This window comes from Apodemus sylvaticus, chromosome X (genome assembly GCF_947179515.1).
Source record: "Apodemus sylvaticus chromosome X, mApoSyl1.1, whole genome shotgun sequence".
Classification (NCBI taxonomy): domain Eukaryota; kingdom Metazoa; phylum Chordata; class Mammalia; order Rodentia; family Muridae; genus Apodemus; species Apodemus sylvaticus.
In genome coordinates this window covers 93,190,820-93,212,790 of record NC_067495.1, presented here as the reverse complement: position 1 = coordinate 93,212,790, position 21,971 = coordinate 93,190,820, and positions in this window count along the sequence as shown.

Here is a 21,971-nt window from a genome sequence, read left to right as displayed (position 1 = left end):
AATTATCACATATGAAAGATGACATGAAATTGGGAGGGACATATTAGACTGAAATTAAATGCTGTTTAATAGAGTAAATAGTTGCATGTTAAAATATTATTTCAGTGTATGGAGGCATGAAAATTTAGATGGGAGCTGGCAAATTGAAATCATTTAAACCCAGAATCATTGCTTCTTCTTTCTCTCTCTGGCTTGTTAATATCCTCTTCCAGAGTTGGCCATATCCAAATGGTGCACAGAGGTAACTAACCACTCAGGAGTGCAGAGAGGCCAGATAAAACATGTGTTACTACACATAGTACTCAGTGAAACAGCATGAATGCCTGAGGTCATAGATTCATGGTGCAGCCTGGGACAGGAGACTTCCCATTTCCATCTATACTCAGACCTGATAGGGCCATAGAAATACATAGGCAAATAGAACAAAAACAGAACTGGTCTAGCAAGAGTATGCACATACCTGTCTACACGGAAAGAACAGGGCTCCCAGGATCACAGAGAGGCTATATGATAGATTATCCATATTCAGAGACAGCTATCTATATCAGAAATGTTTGTAATTACACTTTTAATCAATTTGGCAATAGTTTATGCCTATCAATATATCTGTATACTTTTCTATGATATAGTCAAATTTAACATGCTTTTCTTCATATTCCTGAAGTTTATCAGAAATACTTCCCAAGTAAACATCAATTTTACTAGAAAATGTATATAATTCTTCCATCAAGAAAGAGAGAATCATTTTTTTAATATCACATGTAGTTATTGATATAATTGTATCCAGAAAACAGCATAGTGCTGTGTAGATAATGGGATTAGTAGGCAGCCTCTATTCTTGGAAGCCTCGGCTTGCTGGTGCTATTGAGAGCTACCAAAGTATGTTCCATTTAGAGTCCTGTTAGATAGGAGGAACAACAATATGAACCAACCAGTACCCAGAGATTTCCCAGGGACTAAACCACCAACCAAAGGGTACACATGCAGATACCCATGGCTCCAGCTGCATATGTAGTAGAGCATGGCCTTGTTGCATACCAGTGAGAGGAGAAGCCCTTGGTCCTGTGAAGGCTCAGTGCCCCAGTGAAGGATAATGCCAGGACAGGGAAGAAGGAGTAGGAGGGCTGGTGAGCAGGGGGAGGGGGCATGGGATAGGGGGTTTTCGGAGGAGAAATGGGGAAAGGGGATAATATTTGAAATGTAAACAAAGAAAATATCTAATAAAAACTAAAACAATAATAATTATGAGAGCTCATTTTATTTCTTGTTATGAAGCCTTTAGTTACTATTATAATGAGTGGAAGCATTCTATTCTTGATTCTAACTTTATTAAAACTTTCAAGCAAAATAACTAAGACCCTCTCTTAAAACATTTTTCCTGAAATTATTTGAATGAAATCAGGAATTCTACAAAATTATTAATTCATCTAAACAGCATTAATTCATGACAGTTCAACTTTATATGGATCTACAGGAAATCTGATCAATAGGATGGGCTTATGCTCAAGCATGATTATATTAATTTAATAATGACAGGAAAGGCATACCAGCTACAAAAAGCAATCTTGAGATGAAGTCTCAATAGGACCATGCTTCATAGAGCTTACCTATCACAGACCATGCAAAAACAATGGGCCACATCCAGTAAGGGCAACTGTTTGCTTTAGCATTGCCTAGATGACTCCTGACAAAATGCAACAAATGCTTATTTTTTTAATATTTTTATTCTATATAATTTATTTACATTTCAAATGATTTCCCCTTTTCTAGCCCCCCACTCACTGAAAGCCCCATAAGCCCCCTTCTCTTCCCCGGTCCCCCCACCCACCCCTTCCCACTTCCCCGTTCTGGTTTTGCTGAATACTGCTTCACTGAGTCTTCCCAGAACCAGGGCCCACTCCTCTTTTCTTCTTGTACCTCATTTGATGTGTGGATTATGTTTTGGGTATTCCAGTTTTCTAAGTTAATATCCACTTATTAGTAAGTGCATACCATGATTCACCTTTTGATTCTGGGTAACCTCACTTAGTATGATGTTCTCTAGCTCCATTCATTTGCCTAAGAATTTCATGAATTCATTGCTTCTAATGGCTGAATAGTACTCCATTGTGTAGATATACCACATTTTTTGCATCCATTCTTCTGTTGAGGGATACCTGGGTTCTTTCCAGCATCTGGCAATTACAAATAGGGCTGCTATGAACATAGTAGAGCATGTATCCTTATTACATGGTGGGGAATCCTCTGGGTATATGCCCAGGAGTTGTATAGCAGGATCTTCTGGAAGTGAGGTGCCCAGTTTTCAGAGGAACCCCCAGACTGATTTCCAGAGTGGTTGTACCAATTTGCAACCCCACCAGCAGTGGAGGAGTGTTCTTCTTTCTCCACACCCTCTCCAACACCTGCTTTCTCCTGAATTTTTAATCTTAGCCATTCTGACTGGTGTAAGATGAAATCTCAGGGTTGTTTTGATTGCATTTCCCTAATGACTAATGAAATTGAGCATTTTTTAAGATGCTTCTCTGCCATCTGAAGTTCTTCAGGTGAGAATTCTTTGTTTAACTCTGTACCCCATTTTTTAATAGGGTTGTTTGTTTTCCTGGAGTCTAACTTCTTGAGTTCTTTATATATATTGGATATTAGCCCTCTATCTGATGTAGGATTGGTGAAGATCTTTTCCCAATTTGTTGGTTGCCGATTTGTCCTCTTGATGGTGTCCTTTGCCTTACAGAAACTTTGTAATTTTATGAGGTCCCATTTGTCAATTCTTGCTCTTAGAGCATACGCTATTGGTGTTCTGTTCAGAAACTTTCTCCCTGTACCGATGTCCTCAAGGGTCTTCCCCAGTTTCTTTTCTATTAGCTTCAGAGTGTCTGGCTTTATGTGGAGGTCCTTGATCCATTTGGATTTGAGCTTAGTACAAGGAGACAAGGATGGATCAATTCGCATTCTTCTGCATGCTGACCTCCAGTTGAACCAGCACCATTTGTTGAAAAGGCTATCTTTTTTCCATTGGATGTTTTCAGCCTCTTTGTCGAGGATCAAGTGGCCATGTGTTCATTTCTGGATCTTCAATCCTCTTCCATTGTTACTCCTGCCTGTCACTGTACCAATACCATGCAGTTTTTAAAACTATTGCTCTGTAGTATTGCTCGAGGTCAGGGATACTGATTCCCCCAGATTTTCTTTTTTTTGCTGAGAATAGTTTTAGCTATCCTGGGTTTTTTGTTGTTCCAGATGAATTTGATAAATGCTCTTTCTAACTCTGTGAAGAATTGAGTTGGGATTTTGATGGGTCTTGCATTGAATCTGTATATTGCTTTTGGCAAAATGGCCATTTTAACTATATTGATTCTACCGATCCATGAGCATGGGAGGTTTTCCCATTTTTTGAGGTCTTCTTCCACTTCCTTCTTCAGAGTCTTGAAGTTCTTGTGACACAGATCTTTCACATATTTGGTAAGAGTCACCCCAAGATAGTTTATACTGTTTGTGGCTATTGTGAAGGGTGTCATTTCCCTAATTTCTTTCTCAGCCTTCTTATCCTTTGAGTAAAGGAAGGCCACTGATTTGCTTGTGTTGATTTTATAACCTGCCACTTTGCTGAAGTTGTTTATCAGCTGTAGGAGCTCTCTAGTGGAGTTTTTTGGGTCACTTAGGTAGACTATCATGTCGTCTGCAAATAATGATAGTTTGACTTCTTCCTTTCCAATTTGTATCCCTTTGACCTCCTTATGTTGTCGAATTGCCCGAGCTAGTACCTCAAGTACAATATTGAAAAGATAAGGAGAAAGGGGGCAGCCTTGTCTGGTCCCTGATATCAGTGGGATTGCTTCAAGTTTCTCTCCATTTAGTTTGATGCTGCCTACCGGATTGCTGTATATTGCTTTTACTATGTTTAGGTGTGGGCCTTGAATTCCTGTTCTCTCCAAGACTTTAAGCATGAAAGGATGCTGAATTTTGTCAAATGCTTTTTCAGCATCCAATGAAATGACCATGTGGTTTTGTTCTTTGAATTTGTTTATGTAGTGGATTGCATTGATGGATTTCCGTATATGGAACCAACCCTGCATTACTGGGATAAAGCCTACTTGATCATGGTGGATGATCGTTTTGATGTGTTCTTGGATTTGGTTGGCAAGAATTTTATTGAGTATTTTTGCATCGATGTTCATAAGGGAAATTGGTCTGAAGTTCTCTTTCTTTGTTTGATTTTTGTGTGGCTTTGGTATTCGCGTAATTGTGGCTGCATAGAAGGATTTGGGTAGTGTTCCTTCTGTTTCTTTTTTGTGGAATAGTTTGAAGAGTATTGGTGTTAACTCTTGTTTGAAGGTCTGATAGAATTCTGCACTGAAACCATCTGGTCCTGTGCTTTTTTTTTTTTTTTTTTTTTTTTTTTTTTTTTTTGGTTGGAAGACTTTCTATGACTCCTTCTATTTCTTTAGGCGTTATGGGACTATTTAGATGGTCTAGTTGGTCCTGATTTAATTTAGGTATTTGGTATCTGTCAAGGATATTGTCCATTTCTTCCAGATTCTCCAGTTGTGTTGAGTACAGTCTCTTGTAGTAGGATCTGAAGATTTTTTGGATTTTCTCAGTTTCTGTTGTTATATCTCCCTTTTCATTTCTAAGTTTGTTAATTTGGATACTTTCTCTTTGCCCTTTGGTCAGTCTGGCTAAGGGTTTATCTATCTTGTTGATTTTCTCAAAGAACCAGCTCCTGGTTTTGTTGATTTTTTGTATGGTTCTCTTTGTTTCTACTTGATTGATTTCGGCCCTGAGTTTGATGATTTCCTGCCTTCTACTCCTCCTGGGTGAAATAGCTTCTTTTTGTTCCAGGGCTTTCAGGTGTGTCATTAAGATGGTAATGTATGCTCTCTCCATTTTCTTTTTGGAGGCACTCAGGGCTATGAGTTTTCCTCTTAGCACTGCTTTCATTGTGTCCCATAGATTTGGGTATGTTGTGTTTTCATTTTCCTTGTGTTCTAAAAAGTCTTTAATTTCTTTCTTTATTTCTTCCTTGACCAAGGTATCATTGAGTAGAATATTGTTCAATTTCCACGTGTATGTGGGTTTTCTGTTGTTTTTGTTGCTATTGAAGACCACTTTTACTCCATAGTGATCTGATAGGAGGCATGGGATTAGTTCGATCTTCTTATTTTTGTTGAGGTCTGTCTTGTGACCAATTATATGGTCGATTTTGGAGAAGGTGCCATGAGGTGCTGAGAAAAAGGTATATTATTTTGTTTTAGGATAGAATGTTCTATATATATCTGTTAAATCTAATTGGTCCAAAGCTTCAATTAGTTTCATTGTGTCCCTTTTTAGTTTCTGTTTTCTGATCGGTCCATTGAGGAATGTGCAGTGTTGAAGTCACCCACGATTATTGTGTTAGGTGCAATGTGTGCTTTGAGTTTTAGTAAAGTTTCTTTTATGAAAGAGGGTGCCCTTGCATTTGGAACATAGTTGTTCAGGATTGAGAGTTATTCTTGGTGGATTTTTCCTTTGACCAGGAATAAGTGTCCCTCAGAGTTTCTTTTGATGACTTTGTGTTGAAAGTCAATTTTATCTGATATTAAAATGGCTACTCCAGCTTGTTTCCTGAGACCATTTGCTTGTAAAATTGTCTTCCAGCCTTTTACTCTAAGGTAGTGTTTGTCTTTGACCCTGAGGTGTGTTTCCTGTAAGCAGCAAAATGTAGGGTCCTGTTTACTTATCCAGTCAGTTAGTCTGTGTCTTTTTATTGGGGCATTAAGTCCATTGATGTTAAGAGATATTAAGGAATAGTGATTGTTACTTCCTATCATTTTTGACGTTATTTTTAAAATTTGATTGCTTAACTTCTTTGGGGTTTGATGAAAGGGTACTATCTTGCTTTTTCCAGGGTGAAGTTTCCCTCCTTGTATTGGTGTTGTCCTCCTATTATCCTTTGTAGGGCTGGGTTTGTGGACAGATATTGGGTAAACTTGGTTTTGTCATGAAATATCTTAGTTTCTCCATCTATGGCGATTGAGAGTTTTGCTGGATATAGTAGTTTTGGTTGGCATTTGTGTTCTCTTAGAGTCTGCATGAGATGAGCCCAGGATCTTCTAGCCTTCATAGTCTCTGGTGAAAAGTCTGCTGTGATTCTGATAGGTCTTCCTTTCTATGTTACTTGGCCTTTTTCTCTTACTGCCTTTAATATTCTTTCTTTGTGTAGAACATTTGGTGTTTTGATTATTATGTGACGGGAATTATTTCTGTTCTGGTCCAGTCTGTTTGGAGTTCTGTAGGCTTCTTGTATATTCATGGACATCTCTCTCTTTAGGTTAGGGAAGTTTTCTTCCATAATTTTATTGAAGATATTTGCTGGCCCTTTAATTTGTAAATCTTCACTCTCATCTATGCCTATAATCCTTAGGTTTGGTCTTCTCATTGTGTCCTGGATTTCCTGGATATTTTGAGTTACAAGCTTTTTGCATTTTGAATTTTCTTTAACTGTTGGGTCCATGGTTTCTATGTAATCTTCAGCATCTGAGATTCTTTCTTCTATCTCTTGTATTCTGTTGTTGATATTTGCATCTCTGTCCCCTGATTTCTTCCCAAGGCTTTCTATCTCCAAAGTTGTATCACTTTGAGTTTTCTTAGTTGTTTCTACTTCTGATTTTAGATCCTGGATAGGTTTTGCTTAGCTCCTTCACTTGCTTGTTTGTGCTTTCTTGTAATTCTTTAAGAGATTTTTGTGTTTCCTCTTTCATGACCTCAGCCGGTTGACCAAAGTTCTCCTGTATTTCGTTAAGTGTTTTTTGCGTTTCCTCATTGTTGGCTTTTGTATTGTCCTGGATTTCTTTCAATGATTTTTGTGTTTCCTTTGCAAGGGCTTCTTACTTTTGATCCATTTTCTCCTGAATTTCTTTAAATATGCCCTTCATGCGTTCCTGTACCAGCATCATGACCAGTGATTTTAAATCCAAATCTTGTTTTACTGGTGTGATTGGGTATCCAGGACATGTTGGTAGAGGAGAATTGGGTTCAGATGTTGCCATATTGCCTTGATTTCTGTTAGTGACGTTCCTGCATTTGCCTTTTGCCATCTAGTTCTCACTGGTATTAGTTTGTCTTGTCAGTGCTGGACTCACCAGAGCAAGCTGCCCCTTCCCAGTTGGCCTTTGGTGCACAGCTTACCTCCTGCACTGCCTGTAGACAGGGTGCTGCTGCTCAGGCTGTTCAGATCCCGAAGCAGGCACCTGAAGGCTTCCGCTGGGGCCTGCTGGATTCACCAGAGCACACCGACTTCTCTTTAGGAACCCTATTACAAAAGGCCTGATTTGAAGGATACATCAATTTTAGTAAAGACCATCAACTTTCAAGTGTTTAGAGATTGAATGACAGTGGAAGTGAAATCCCAAAGGAAACCACAATGCCACTTTTCACACTGTCCAAATCACAGAGATATGCACAAAAGAGGACAAGGGAAGCACAATATAAGGGAAGCTAAATGAGCAATGTTGTGAAATGCTTACTTCCATACAGGGATCTGAGCACTTAGTTCATGAACTCACAGCAACTGTGATTATATAGATATTCATATAAGACCAGACTGCCCGAATTTTACAAATTCTTAAAGGGATGTGTTCTCCATCCTTCTCCTCTTAAGAGGACAAAGTGGCCATTGGAAGCTGTTTGCAGGTGTGTTCTAACTAATGAGCAGCTTTTCTGTGTTCCAGTGGATAGACTCATATCCAAGTTCACATGGGCAGCAGTAATTGAACTTAGGGAATTATCACATATGAATGATGACATGAAATTGGGAGGGACATATTAGACCGAAATTAAATGGTGTTTAACAGAGTAAATAGTTGCATGTTAAGATATTATTTCAGTGTATGGAGGCATGAAAATGTATATGGGAGATGGAAAATTGAAATCATTTAAATGCAGAATCATTGCCTCTTCTTTCTCTCTCTGGCTTGTTAATAGCCTCTTCCAGAGTTGGCCATATCCAAATGGTGCACAGAGGTAACTAACCACTCAGGAGTGCAGAGAGGCCAGGTAAAACATGTGTTACCACCCATACTACTCAGTGAAACAGCCTGAATGCCTGAGGTCATAAGATTCTTGGAGCTGCATGGGACAGGAGACTTCCCATTTCCATCTATACTCAGAACTGATAGGGTCATAGAACTACATAGGCAAATAGAACAACAACAGAGCTGGTCTAGCAAGAGTATGCACATACCTGTCTACACGGAGAGAACAGGGCTCCCAGGATCACAGAGAGGCTATATGATAGATTATCCATATTCAGAGACAGCAGCTATATATATCAGAAATGTTTGTAATTACACTTTTAATCAATTTTGCAATAGTTTATGCCTACCAACATATCTGTATACTTTCCTATGATATAGTCAAATTTAACATGCTTTTCTTCATATTCCTGAAGTTTATCAGAAATACTTCACAAGTAAACATCAATTTTATTAGAATATGTATATAATTCTTCCATCAAGGAAGAGAGAATCATTTTCATGCCTACCAGTTTATCTGTAAAATTTTCCATGATAATCTTCAAGTTTATCATGTTATTCTGTATTTTTCTACAATTGTATTAAATGTATTTATCATGTAAATTCTCAGTCTTTTTATAACATATTTCTACTTCCTTTTAAAACAAGTAAGGAACGATTTTTTGTCTACCATTTTTCTCACTAATATTATAAAAATATTTTCACAATGGACATGTTTTTCTATATATTTCTTCAATATTATTGGAAATATTTTCAATTAAATCTTCAATTTTACCAAAAAATGTTTTTACTTCCTTTGTATAAAGAAAAAGAAAACACACAATGTTTAAAATCTCTTCTGAATTAGCAGGAAGGAATAAATACTTGAACCCACAGAACCATCGCTATATAATGAAAATTACAAAGCTAAGAAGAAGATACTACACCTTGATGTTCCAGATAGATTCTAAAAGAAAACAAATTGGCCATTGTCCTTGGTTTACTAACTCACCCAGATGGAAAACACTAATGATAAAAGCACCACACCCTTTAACTAAAGACAAAAAAATACCTCTATCTAAAAGTTAATAAAAAAAAAATTGTTCCACCTGACTAGGTTTTCCAAAGTCAGAGGAGAGTACTTCTGTGCATTATAGGAAAAAAATCTTACCCATGTTCTTACACTGTGATGAAAATAGCATGCTCTGACAATGCTTTTACAGTCAAGAGCTACTCCAATGTTGCCATGGTTATACATCCTTTATGATGTAAACATCCACTCTCTTAGTTGGTTTGAGGCCTGGTTAACATGAGGGATTTTAACATCTGGTAATGAAATTGGAGGTAAAGGCTTGTGGATAGGAAGTTCACAGGTTATAGCATAGAGCCTACTATAATTTTGCTCATGGCGATGGTGTAGCATTTCCTTTTATGCTTATGATTATACACATAGATTGCTCGGAACCTTAGTCCAAAAAGTTTCTTTTGAAGTGTATAACTTTTCCGTGTTTAGAGATTAAGTGACAGTGAAATTGAAATAAAAAAGGATACCACAATGACACGTTTCCACCATCCAAAACTCAGGGATCAGAAAAAAAAAATGGACCAGGGAAGAACAGTGTAAGGGATACAAAATGAGCAATGCTCTGAAATGCACACTTCAGTACAGAAATATGGGCACTTAGTTCATGAACACATACCAAATGTGTTTATCTGTTTATTCATATAAGGCAAGACACCCAGAACTATGCAAATGATTAAACGGATGTGTTCCTCATACTCTACCTCTTAGGAGGATAAAGTTTCAGGTGGAAGCTCTTTGGAGGGCTGTTCTAACAAATTAGCAGCTTTACTATATTCTAGAGTATAGACTCATATCTAAGTTCACATGGGCAGCACGAATTGACCTTAGTGAATTACAAACTATGAAATATGACATGAAATAGGGTGGGGTAAATTTGAGGGAAAAGAAAGGGTGTTTAGTAAACAGAAGCAAGTTAAGATTGTTGTTCAGTGTTTGGAAATACGAGAATTTATTTGGTTGTTAATAATTACAAACCTTTAAAACAAGAACCATCGCTTCTTCTTTCTGTCTCTGGTTTTGAAACATCCTTTGCCAAAGTGGGTCATACCCAAGTGGTACAAAGAGGTATCACACCACTCATGAGGGCAGAGAGGACACATAAAACAGGCAGGACGACTTGCACTAATCAGAGAAAATAGACGGAAGCACTGAGGATATAAGAGGCTAGGAAAAGCCTGGGACAGGAGAATTCCCATTTCCATCTGAACACAGACACGATTGTCACCAGAATATGATTGTCACCAGAATATGATACCACACTTTGAATTTCCAAGTATTTTCCAAAATAACACAACTTGGTCATTGTCCTTATTTAACAAACTCAACCTCATTGAAAGCCCTAATGTTAATGGCACCACACCCTTTAACTAAAGACACAGAAAACTCAATCTCAAAGTTTCTAGGAATTATGTTTCATCTGGATAGCTTTACATAGTCAGAATAGAATAAATCCTTATCCATTTTCTAACATGGAAAACATGCATTCTATGATGGAAACAACATTCTATGACACTGCCTTTACAGTCAAGAGCTTCTCTGCTGTTGCCATGGTTATACAACTATTATGAGGTAAACATGCACACTCCTAGTGGGTTTGAGACCTGATTAACATGAGGATTTTTAATGTCTGATACTGAAATTGTTGTTAAAGTCACATGGAAATGGTGATAATAGGTTATAGGACAGAACCCACTATAATTTTGCTCATGGTGATGGAGTAACATTTTCTTCTATATTTATATACGCAAAGAATTTTAGGAACCTTATTACAAAAAGCCTGTTTTGAAGGGTACATCAATTTTAGTAAAGACCATCAAATTTCAGGTGTTTAGAGATTGAATGACAGTGGAAGTGAAATCCCAAAGGAAACCACAATGCCACTTTTCACACAGTCCAAATCACAGATATATGCACAAAAGAGGACAAGGGAAGCACAATATAAGGGATGCTAAATGAGCAATGTTGTGAAATGCTTACTTCCATACAGGAATCTGAGCACTTAGTTCATGAACTCACAGCAACTGTGATTATATAGATATTCATATAAGACCAGACATCCCGAATTTTACAAATACTCAATGGGATGTGTTCTGCATCCTTCTCCTCTTAAGAGGATAAAGTGGCCATTGGAAGCTGTTTGCAGGTGTGTTCTAATTAATGAGCAGCTTTTCTGTGTTCCAGTGGATAGACTCATATCCAAGTTCACATGGGCAGCAGTAATTGAACTTAGGGAATTATCACATATGAAAGATGACATGAAATTGGGAGGGACATATTAGACCGAAATTAAATGGTGTTTAACAGAGTAAATAGTTGCATGTGAAGATAGTATTTCAGTGTATGGAGGCATGAAAATTTAGATGGGAGCTGGCAAACTGAAATCATTTAAACGCAGAATCATTGCTTCTTCTTTCTCTCTCTGGCTTGTTAATATCCTCTTCCAGAGTTGGCCATATCCAAATGGTGCACAGAATTAACTAACCACTCAGGAGTGCAGAGAGGCCAGATAAAACATGTGTTACCACCCATACTACTCAGTGAAACAGCATGAATGCCTGAGGTCATAAGATTCTTGGAGCAGCCTGGGACAGGAGACTTCCCATTTCCATCTATACTCAGACCTGATAGGGGCATAGAACTACATAGGGAAATAGAACAACAACAGAGCAGGTCTAGCAAGAGTATGCACATACCTGTCTACACGGAGATAACAGGGCTCCTGGATCAAAGAGAGGCTATATGATAGATTATCCATATTCAGAGACAGCTATCTATATCAGAAATGTTTCTAATTACACTTTTAATCAATTTGGCAATAGTTTATGCCTATCAATATATCTGTATACTTTTCTATGATATAGTCAAATTTAACATACTTTTCTTCATATTCCTGAAGTTTATCAGAAATACTTCCCAAGTAAACAACAATTTTATTAGAAAATGTATATAGTTCTTCCATCAAGAAAGAGAGAAACATTTTTATTCCTACCAGTTTATCTGTCAAATTTTCCATGATAATCTTTAAGTTTATCATGTTTTTCTGTATTTTTCTACCATTGTATTAAATGTATTTATCATGTAAATTTTCAGTCTTGTCATAACATATTGCTACTTCCTTTTAAAAACAAGTAAGCAACGGTTTTTTGTCTAACATTTTTCTCAATAATATTCTAAAAATATTTTCACAATGGACATGTTTTTCTATATATTTCTTCAATATTATCGGAAATATTTTCAATGTAAATCTTCAATTTTACCATAAAATGTTATTACTTCCTTTGTATAAAGAAAAAGAAAACACACAATGTTTAAAGTCTGTTCTGAATTGGCAGGAAGGAATAAATACTTGAACCCACAGAACCATCACTATATAATGAAAATTACAAAGCTAAGAAGAAGATACTACCCCATGATGTTCCAGATAGATTCTATAAGGAAACAACTTGGCCATTTTCCTTCGTTAACTAACTCAACCAGATGGAAAGCACTAATGATAAAAGCACCACACCCTTTAACTAAAGACAAAGAATACCTCTATCTAAAAGTTAAAAAAAAAAAATTGTTCCCCCTGGCTAGGTTTTCCAAAGTCAGAGGAGAGTACTTCTGGGCATTATAGGAAAAAAATCTTACCCATGTTCTTACACTGTGATGAAAATACCATGCTCTGACAATGCCTTTACAGTCAAGAGCTACGCCAATGTTGCCATGATTATACAGCCATCATGATGTAAACATCCACTCTCTTAGTGGGTTTGAGGCCTGATTAACATGAGGGAATTTAACATCTGGTACTAAAATTGGAGGGAAAGGCTTGTGGATAGGAAGTTCATAGGTTATACCATAGAGCCTACTATAATTTTGCTCATGGGGATGGTGCAGCATTTCCTTTTATGTTTGTTTCTGCACATAGATTCCTGGGAACCTTAATCCAAAAAGGTTCTTTTCAAGTGTATACCTTTTGAGTGTTTAAAGATTAAGTGAAAGTGAAAGTGAAATACAAAAGGATACCAGTATGAGACACCTTTCCACCATCCAAATCTGAGGGATCAGCAAAAAATGGACAAGGGAAGATCTGTGTAAGGGACACAAAATGAGCAGTGCTCTGAAATGCAAACTTCAGTACAGAAATATGGGCACTTAGTTCATGAACACATACCACTGTTTTTATTTAGTTATCCATATAAGACAAGACATTCAGAATTATGCAAATAATTAAGGGGATGTGTTCTCCACGCTCTACCTCTTAGGAGGATAAAGTGTCAGTTGGAAGCTGTTTGGAGGGCTGTTCTAACTAATGAGCAGCTTTTCTGTATTCTAGTGTATAGACTCATATCCAAGTTCACATGGATAGCACGAATTGACCTTAGTGAATTACCAACTATGAAATATGACATGAAATTGGGTGGGGTAAATTTGAGGGAAAATAAATGGTGTTTAGCACAGTAAACAGCAGCAAGTTAAGATTCTATTTCATTGTATGGAAGCATGAGAATTTATTTGGTGGCTAACAATTTCAGACCTTTAAAACAAGAACCATCACTTCTTTCTGTCTCTGGCTTTGAATTATCCATTGACAAAGTGGGTCATGACCACCTGGTGCAAAGAGGTAGCAAACCACTCCTGAGGACAGAGAGTACAGATACAACAGGCAGGACCACTTCCACAAATCAGAGAAAATAGACTGAAGCCCTAAGGATATAAGAGGCTAAGAACAGACTGGGCCAGGAGAATTCCCATTTCCATCTGCACACAGACCTGATTGTCCACAGAATTTCATAGACAAATACAACCACAAAAAAGCTGATCTAGCAAGAATATGTAAATACCTGTATACAAGCAGAGAACAAGGGACCGAAGAGCAATTATACAGAGGACACATGGTACATTAGCCACAGTCAGAGACAGCAAAACCAGTTAACACCAGAGGAAACCAGATGGCAAACAACAAATGCAAGTACATTACCAAGAGAAAACAAGGAAACATAGCATCATCTGAACCACGTTCTCCAACAACAGCAAGTCCTAGACTCCCCAACACCCCCAAAAAAGCAGGATCTGAATATAAAATCACATCTCATTGTGCTGATAGAAGATTTCAATAAGTACATAAACAACTCCCTTAAAGAAGTACAGGACAACATGAGTCAAAAGTTACAAGCCTGTAAAAAGGAAACACAAAATTCACTTAAAAAGTAAAGTAGAACATGGGTCAACAGGCAGAAGCCCTTAAGGAGAAAACAAATATGAATCCCTTAAATTATTACAGGACATCTTGGGTCAACAGGTAGTATTCCTTAAAGAGGAAAGCAAAATCACTTAAAGAAATACAGGAGAAAATGAGTCTACAGGTAGAAGCCCTTTAAGGGGAAACCCGATAATCACTCATAGAAACACAGGAGAACATCGATCAACATGCAGAATCCCTTACACAGCAAACAACAACAAAAAACCCTTAAATTATTACATGAATACAGAAATAAGTGAAGAAAGTGAACAAAACCATCGAGGATATAAAAACAGCAATACATACAACTAAGCAAACTGAAAGGGAGAAAACTATTGGAGATAGAAGCCCTTGGAAAGAAATCAGGAGTCATAGATGCAAACATCAGCAATAGAATACAAGTAATAGAAGAAAGAATCTGAGGTGTTGAAGATTATATAGAAAGCATTGAACCAACAGTCAAAAAATGCAAAATGTAAAAAGTTTGTAATCCAAAGGATCCAGCAAACCCAGGATACAATGAAAAGTCCAAACCTAAAGATTATAGGTGTAGAATAGAATGATGACTTACACCTTTTAGGTACAGGAAATACCTTCAACAAAATTATAGAAATAAACTGCCCTAACATAAAGAGAGAGATGCCCATGAATATACAAGAAGCCTACAGAACTTCAAACATACCTGACCAGTACAGAAAGTATTCCTGGCACAAAATAATCAAAACATCAAAGATCATAGATCATATAGTTGGTCACAAGACAGACCTCAACAAATATAAGAAGATTGAAATAATCCATGCCTCCTATAAGATCACTATGGAGTAAAAATAGTCTTTAGTAACATTAAGAACAGAAGAAAGCCCACATACACATGGAAACTGAATAATACTCTACTCAATGATACCTTGGTCAAGGAAGAAATAAAGAAAGTAATCAAAGATTTCTTAGAATTTAACGAAAATTAAGGCACAACATACACAAATCTATGGAACACAATGTAAGCAGTGCTAAGAGGAAAACGCATAGATTTGAGTGCCTCCAAAAGAAATTGGAGAGAGCAACTGAAAGCCCTGGAACAAAAAGAAGCTAATTCACCCAGGAGGAGAAGAAGACAGGAAATCATCAAACTCAGGGCTGAAATCAATCAAGTAGAAATGAAAAGAACCATACAAAGAATCAACAAAACCAAAAGCTGGTTCTTTGAAAAAGTCAACAAGATAGATAAACCCTTAGCAAGACTAACAAAAGGGCACAGAGAAAGTATCCAAATTAACAAAATTAGAAATGAAAAGGGAGATATTACAACTGAAACCAAAGAAATTCAAAAAATCATCATATCCTACTACAAAAAACCATACTCAACACAACTGGAGAATCTGGAGGAAATGGACAGTTTCTTAGAGAGATACCAATTACCTAAATTAAACCAGGATCAAATAGAACATCTAAACAGACCCATAACCCCTAAAGAAATAGAAGGGTTCATAGATAGGCTTCCAACCAAAAAAATCACAGGACCAGATGGGTTCAGTGCAGAATTCTATCAGACCGTCAAAGAAGACTTAACACCAATACTCTTCAAACTTTTCCACCAAATAGAAACAGAAGGAACACTATCCAACTCCTTCTTAGAAGCCACTATTACGCTGCCACCAAAACCACACAAAGATCCAACTAAGAAAGAGAATTTCAGGCCAATTTCCCTTATGAATATCGATGCAAAAATACTAAATAAAATTCTTGCCCAGCGAATCCAAGAACACATCAAAATGATCATCCACAATGATCAAGTAGGCTTCATCCCAGGGATGGAGGGATGGTTCAATATAAGGAAATCCATAAATGCTATCCACTACATAAACAAACTCAAAGAAATAAATCACATGATCATTTCATTAGATGCTGAAAAAGCATTTGACAAAATTCAGCATCCTTTCATGCTAAAAGGCTTGGACAGGACAGGAATTCAAGGCCCATATCTAAACACAGTAAAAGCAATATACAGCAAACCGGTAGCCAACGTTAAACTAAATGGAGAGAATCTTGAAGCAATCCCAATAAAATCAGGGACTAGACAAGGCTGCCGCCTCTCTCCATATCTTTTCAATATAGTTATTGAAGTCCTATCTAGAGCAATTAGACAACAGAAGGAAGTCAAAGGGATACAAATTGGAAAGGAAGAAGTCAAATTATCACTATTTGCAGATGATATGATCGTATACTTAAGTGACCATAAAAGCTCTACTAGAGAACTCCTACAGCTGATAAACAACTTCAGCAAAGTGGCTGGCTACAAAATCAATGCAAGAAAATCAGTAGCCTTTATATATTCAAAGGATAAGCAGACTGAGAAAGAAATTAGGGAAATGAACCCCTTCACAATAGCTACAAACAGCATAAAGTATCTTGGGGTGACTCTAACCAAACAAGTGAAAGACCCAAATGACAAGAATTTAAGATGTCTGAAGAAGGAAATCGAAGAAGATCTCAGAAAATGGAAAAACCTTCCATGCTCCAGGATTGGCAGGATTAATATAGTTAAAATGGCCATCTTGCCAAAGGCAATCTACAAATTCAATGCTATTCCCATAAAAATCCCAACCCAATTCTTCATAGAGCTAGAAAGAGCAATTCTCAAACTCATCTGGAATAACAAAAAAAACCCAAGATAGCTAAAACTATTCTCAACAGTAAAGGAACTTCAGGGGGATTCAATATACCAGACTTCAAACTCTACTACAGAGTAATAATGATAAAAACTGCATGGTATTGGTACAATATCAGGGAAGCACATCAGTGTAATAGGATTGAAAACCCAGAAATGACCCAACACACCTATGGTCACTTGGTCTTTGACAAAGGGGCTGAAAGCATCCAGTGGAAAAAAGATAGTCTTTTCAACAAATGGTGCTGGTTCAATTGGAGGTCAGCATGCAGAAGAATGCGCATTGACCCATTCTTATGTCCTTGTACCAAACTCAACTTCAAATGGATCAAGGACCTCCACATAAACCCTGACACACTGAAACTAATTGAAAAAAAAAAACTGTGGAAGACCCTGGAGGACATGGGCACAGGGGAAAAGTTCCTGAATAGAACACCAATAGCTTACGTTCTAAGATCAAGAATTGACAAATGGGACCTCATAAAACTACAAAGTTTCTATAAGGCAAAGGACACCGTCAAAAGGATAAAACGTCAACTGACAGACTGGGAAAGGATCTTCACCAACCCTAAATCCGATAGAGGGCTAATATCTAATATATACAAAGAACTCAAGAAAGTAGAACCCAGAGATCCAAATAACCCCATTAAAAAGTGGGGTACGGAGCTAAACAAAGAATTTTCACATGAAGAACTTCAGAGAGCTGAGAAACACGTAAGAAATGTTCAACATCATTAATCAAATCAAAACAACCCTGAGATTTCACCTCACACCAGTCAGAATGGCTAAGGTCAAAAACTCAGGAGACAGCAGGTGTTTCCAAGGATGTGGAGAAAGAGGAACACTCCTCCAGTGCTGGTGGGATTGCAAGATGGTGCAACCACTTTGGAAATCAGTCTGGCGGTTCCTCAGAAAACTGGGCATGTCACTTCCTGAGGACCCTGTTATACCACTACTGGGCATATATCCAGAGGATTCTTCAGCATGCAATAAGGACACATGCTCCACTATGTTCATAGCAGCCCTATTTGTAGTGGCCAGAAGCTGGAAAGAACCTAGATGTTCTTCAACAGAGGAATGGATAAAAAAAATGTGGTATATTTACACAATGGAGTTCTATTCAGCCATTAGAAACAATGAATTCATGAAATTCTTAGACAAATGAATGGAGCTGGAGAACATCATACTAAGTGAGTAACCCAGTCTCAATAGATCAATCATGGTATGCACTCACATATAAGTGGATATTTGCATAGAAACTTTGAATACCCAGGACATAATCCACAAATTAAATGATGTCCAAAAAGAATGGAGGAGTGGCCCCTGGTTCTGGAAAGACTCAGTGCAAGAGTATAGGAGAATTCCAGAACAGGGAAGTGGGAAGCGGTGGATGGAAGAATAGGGGGATGGAAGAGGGCTTATGGGACTTGCAGGGAGTTGGGACACAGAAAAGAGGAAATCATTTGCAATGTAAATAAAAAATAAAATAAAAGCAACGACCGCTCAAAAAAAAAAAAAGCCATAGAGAAACAAAAAAAAAAAAAGACAAACATCATATGCACTAAACAAAGTAATATTAAGAGCAGTAACCAAGAATGATCAAGTAACATATAAAGTTAGACTTAGCAGTATTACCTCCGCATTCTCACAAGAATCTATGAAAGCTGAAAGTTCCTGGGAAGATCACTTACAGACCCAGAGATACCACAAATGCCAGCTTAGATTACTATACCCAGCAAAAGTCTCAATCCCCATACACGGAGAAAACAAGATATTCCATGATAAAAACCAAATTTACACAATTATATTTCCAATAGTCCAGCAATACAAATCATAATAGGAAGGAAATGCCAACACAAAGAAGGAAATTATACCCAAGATAAAACAAGAACGTAATCTTCCAACAAATCAAACAGAAGATTAACCACACAAATATAGAAATTTCATAAAAGTAAGAGGAACCAACAATCATTCCTTAAAACCTCTTAACATGAATGGACACAATTCCCCAATAAACAGACATAGAATAACAATTTTTTTCCATGTAAATCTTCAATTATATCAAAAATAATGCTTATAATTTGTTTTTTAAGAAAAGTTGTAATGTTTTATATATCAAAGTGTTTTTTTGCTCTTGTTTATTAGATATATACTTCATTCACCTTTCTAATGTTTTCCCTATTCCTGGGTTTCCAGCCCCCCACAAATTCTCATAAGCTGTCTCAACTCTTTTTCTACCATTTTATCTGTATAATTTTCCATGATAATGTTCACTTTTAACATGATTCTCTTCATGTTTCTTCACTTTTATCAGAATAATTTTCCATGAGAATATTCAAATTTATCAGAAAATATTTGAAAATCTACTTTCAATCAAATTGGAAATATTAAAGCCTACAATTTTATCTTTAGAATTTAACAAGAAATAGTTATTTATAACATGATTTTCTATATAGTATTTGATATTTATCAGAAAAATTTTCAAAAGAATCTTCAACTTTAATATCCAAAAAATATTTGATATTACACTTTCAATCCTTTGGAAATAGTTCATTCCTATGAAACTATGTGTATAATTTTCTTAGATAAAGTCAAATTGCATGTGTTTTTCTACATATTTCTTGAGTTCTTATCAGAATTATTTTCCACAAAAACCATCAATTTTATGAGAAAATATATAACCACCATCAATGAACAAAGAAATAATTTATGCCTACCAATTTAATTGTATATTTTTACATGATAATCTTCAAGTTTGCCATGTTATTATATATTTTTCTTCAATTTTATTGGAAATATATATCATGTAAAATTTCAATGATAATAGGTTTTTTACTTCTTTTTAAAAATTAATTTAGCAATGATTATTTATCTACCATTTTCTCTTTAATATTCAAAGAATATTTTCATATTTGATGTGTTTTTCTATATATTTGTTCAATATTTTCAGAAATATTACAAATGTAAATATTCAATTTCATCATAAAATATTTTACTTCCATTTTCAATGGAAAGAATGAAAAGGAAATTTAAAAAACCCAAAGTTTAAAGTGTGTTTTGAATTACCAAGCATGCCTCAGAACCAAGGGTTATTAAATGAAAATCACAAAGCCAGGAATAAAATACCACAGTTTGAACTTCCACCTATTTTCCAAAATAACACAACTTTGTCATTGTCATTGTTTAACCAACTCAACATCACTGAAAGCCCTAATGATAATGGCAGCACACCCTTTAACTAAAGACACAGAAAACACAATCTCAAATTTACTAGAAAATTATGCTTCCTCTGGCTAACTTTTACATAGTCAGAAAAGAATAAAAAACATATTCATGTTCTTACATGGACAACATGCATTCTATAATGGAAACAGCCTTCTATGACACTGCCTTTACAGTCAAGAGCTTCTCTGCTGTCGCCATGGTTATAAAACTATTATGAGGTAAACATGCACGCAACTAGTGGATTTGAGAACTGATTAACATGAGGAATTTTAATGTATGATCCTGAAATTGTTGTTAAAGTCACGTGGATATGGTGATAATAGGTTATAGGACAGAACCCACTATAATTTTGCTTATGGAGATGGTGTAATATTTCCTTCTATATTTATATACACAAAGAATGTTAGGAACCTTATTACAAAATGCCTCTTTTGAAGGGTACATCAATCTTTGGAAAGACCATCAACTTTCAAGTGTTTCGAGATTCAATGACAGTAAAAGTGAAATCCCAAAGGAAACCACACTGGCACTTGTCACACCGTCCAAATCATAGAGATAAGCACCAAAGGGGACAAGGGAAGAACAATGTAAGGGATGCTAAATGAGAAATGCTGTGAAATGCTTACTTCCATACTGGAATATGAGCACATAATTCATGAACTCACAGCAAATGTGATTACATAGTTATTCATATACGACAAGACAGCTAGAATTTTGCAAACACTTAATGGGATGGGTTCTCCATGCTTCTCCTCTTAAGAGGATATAGTGGCAGTTGGAATCTGTTTGGAATTGTGCTTGATCTAATGAGCGAGCAGCTTTTCTGTGTTCTAGGTGATAGACTCATATCCAAGTTCACATGGGCAGCAGTAATTGACCTTAGGGAATTATCACATATGAAAGATGACATGAAATTTGGAGGGGCATATTAGAGCGAAATTAAATGGTGTTTAACAGAGTAAATAGTTGCATGTTAAGATTTTATTTAAGTGTATGGAGGGATGAAAATTTATATGGGAGCTAGCAAATTGAAATCATTTAAACGCAGAACCGTTGCTTCTTCTTTCTGTCTCTGGCTTGTTAATATCCTCTTCCAGAGTTGGCCATATCCAAGTTGTGCACAGAGGTCGCTAACCACTCAGGAAAGCAGAGAGGCCAGATGAATCAGGTATTACCACCCATACTACTCAGTGAAACAGAATGAATCCCTGAGGTCATAAGAGTCTTGGAGCAGCCTGAGACAGGAGACTTCCCATTTCCATCTGTACCCAGACCTGATAGGGCCATGGAACTACAAATGCAAATAGAAAAACAGCAGAGCTGGTCTAGTAAGATTATGCACATATCTGTCTACACGGAGAGAACAGGGCTCCCAGGAGCACAGACAGAGAGGTTATATGATAGATTAGCCATATTCAGATACAGTTATCTATATCAGAAATGTTTATAATTACACTTTTAATCAATTTGGCGATAGTTTATGCCTATCAATCTATTTGTATATTTTTCTATGATATAGTTAAATTTAACATGCTTTTCTTCATATTCCCGAATTTTATCAGAAATACTTCCCAAGGAAACATCAATTTTATTAGAAAATATATATAATTCTTCCATCAAGAAATAGAGAAACATTTTTATGCCTACCAGATTATCTGTAAAATTTTCCATGAAAATCTTCAAGTTTATCATGTTAGTCTATATTTTTCTACAATTGTATTAAATGAATTTAACATGTAAATCTTCAGACTTGTCATAACAAATTGCTACTTCCTTTTAAAATCA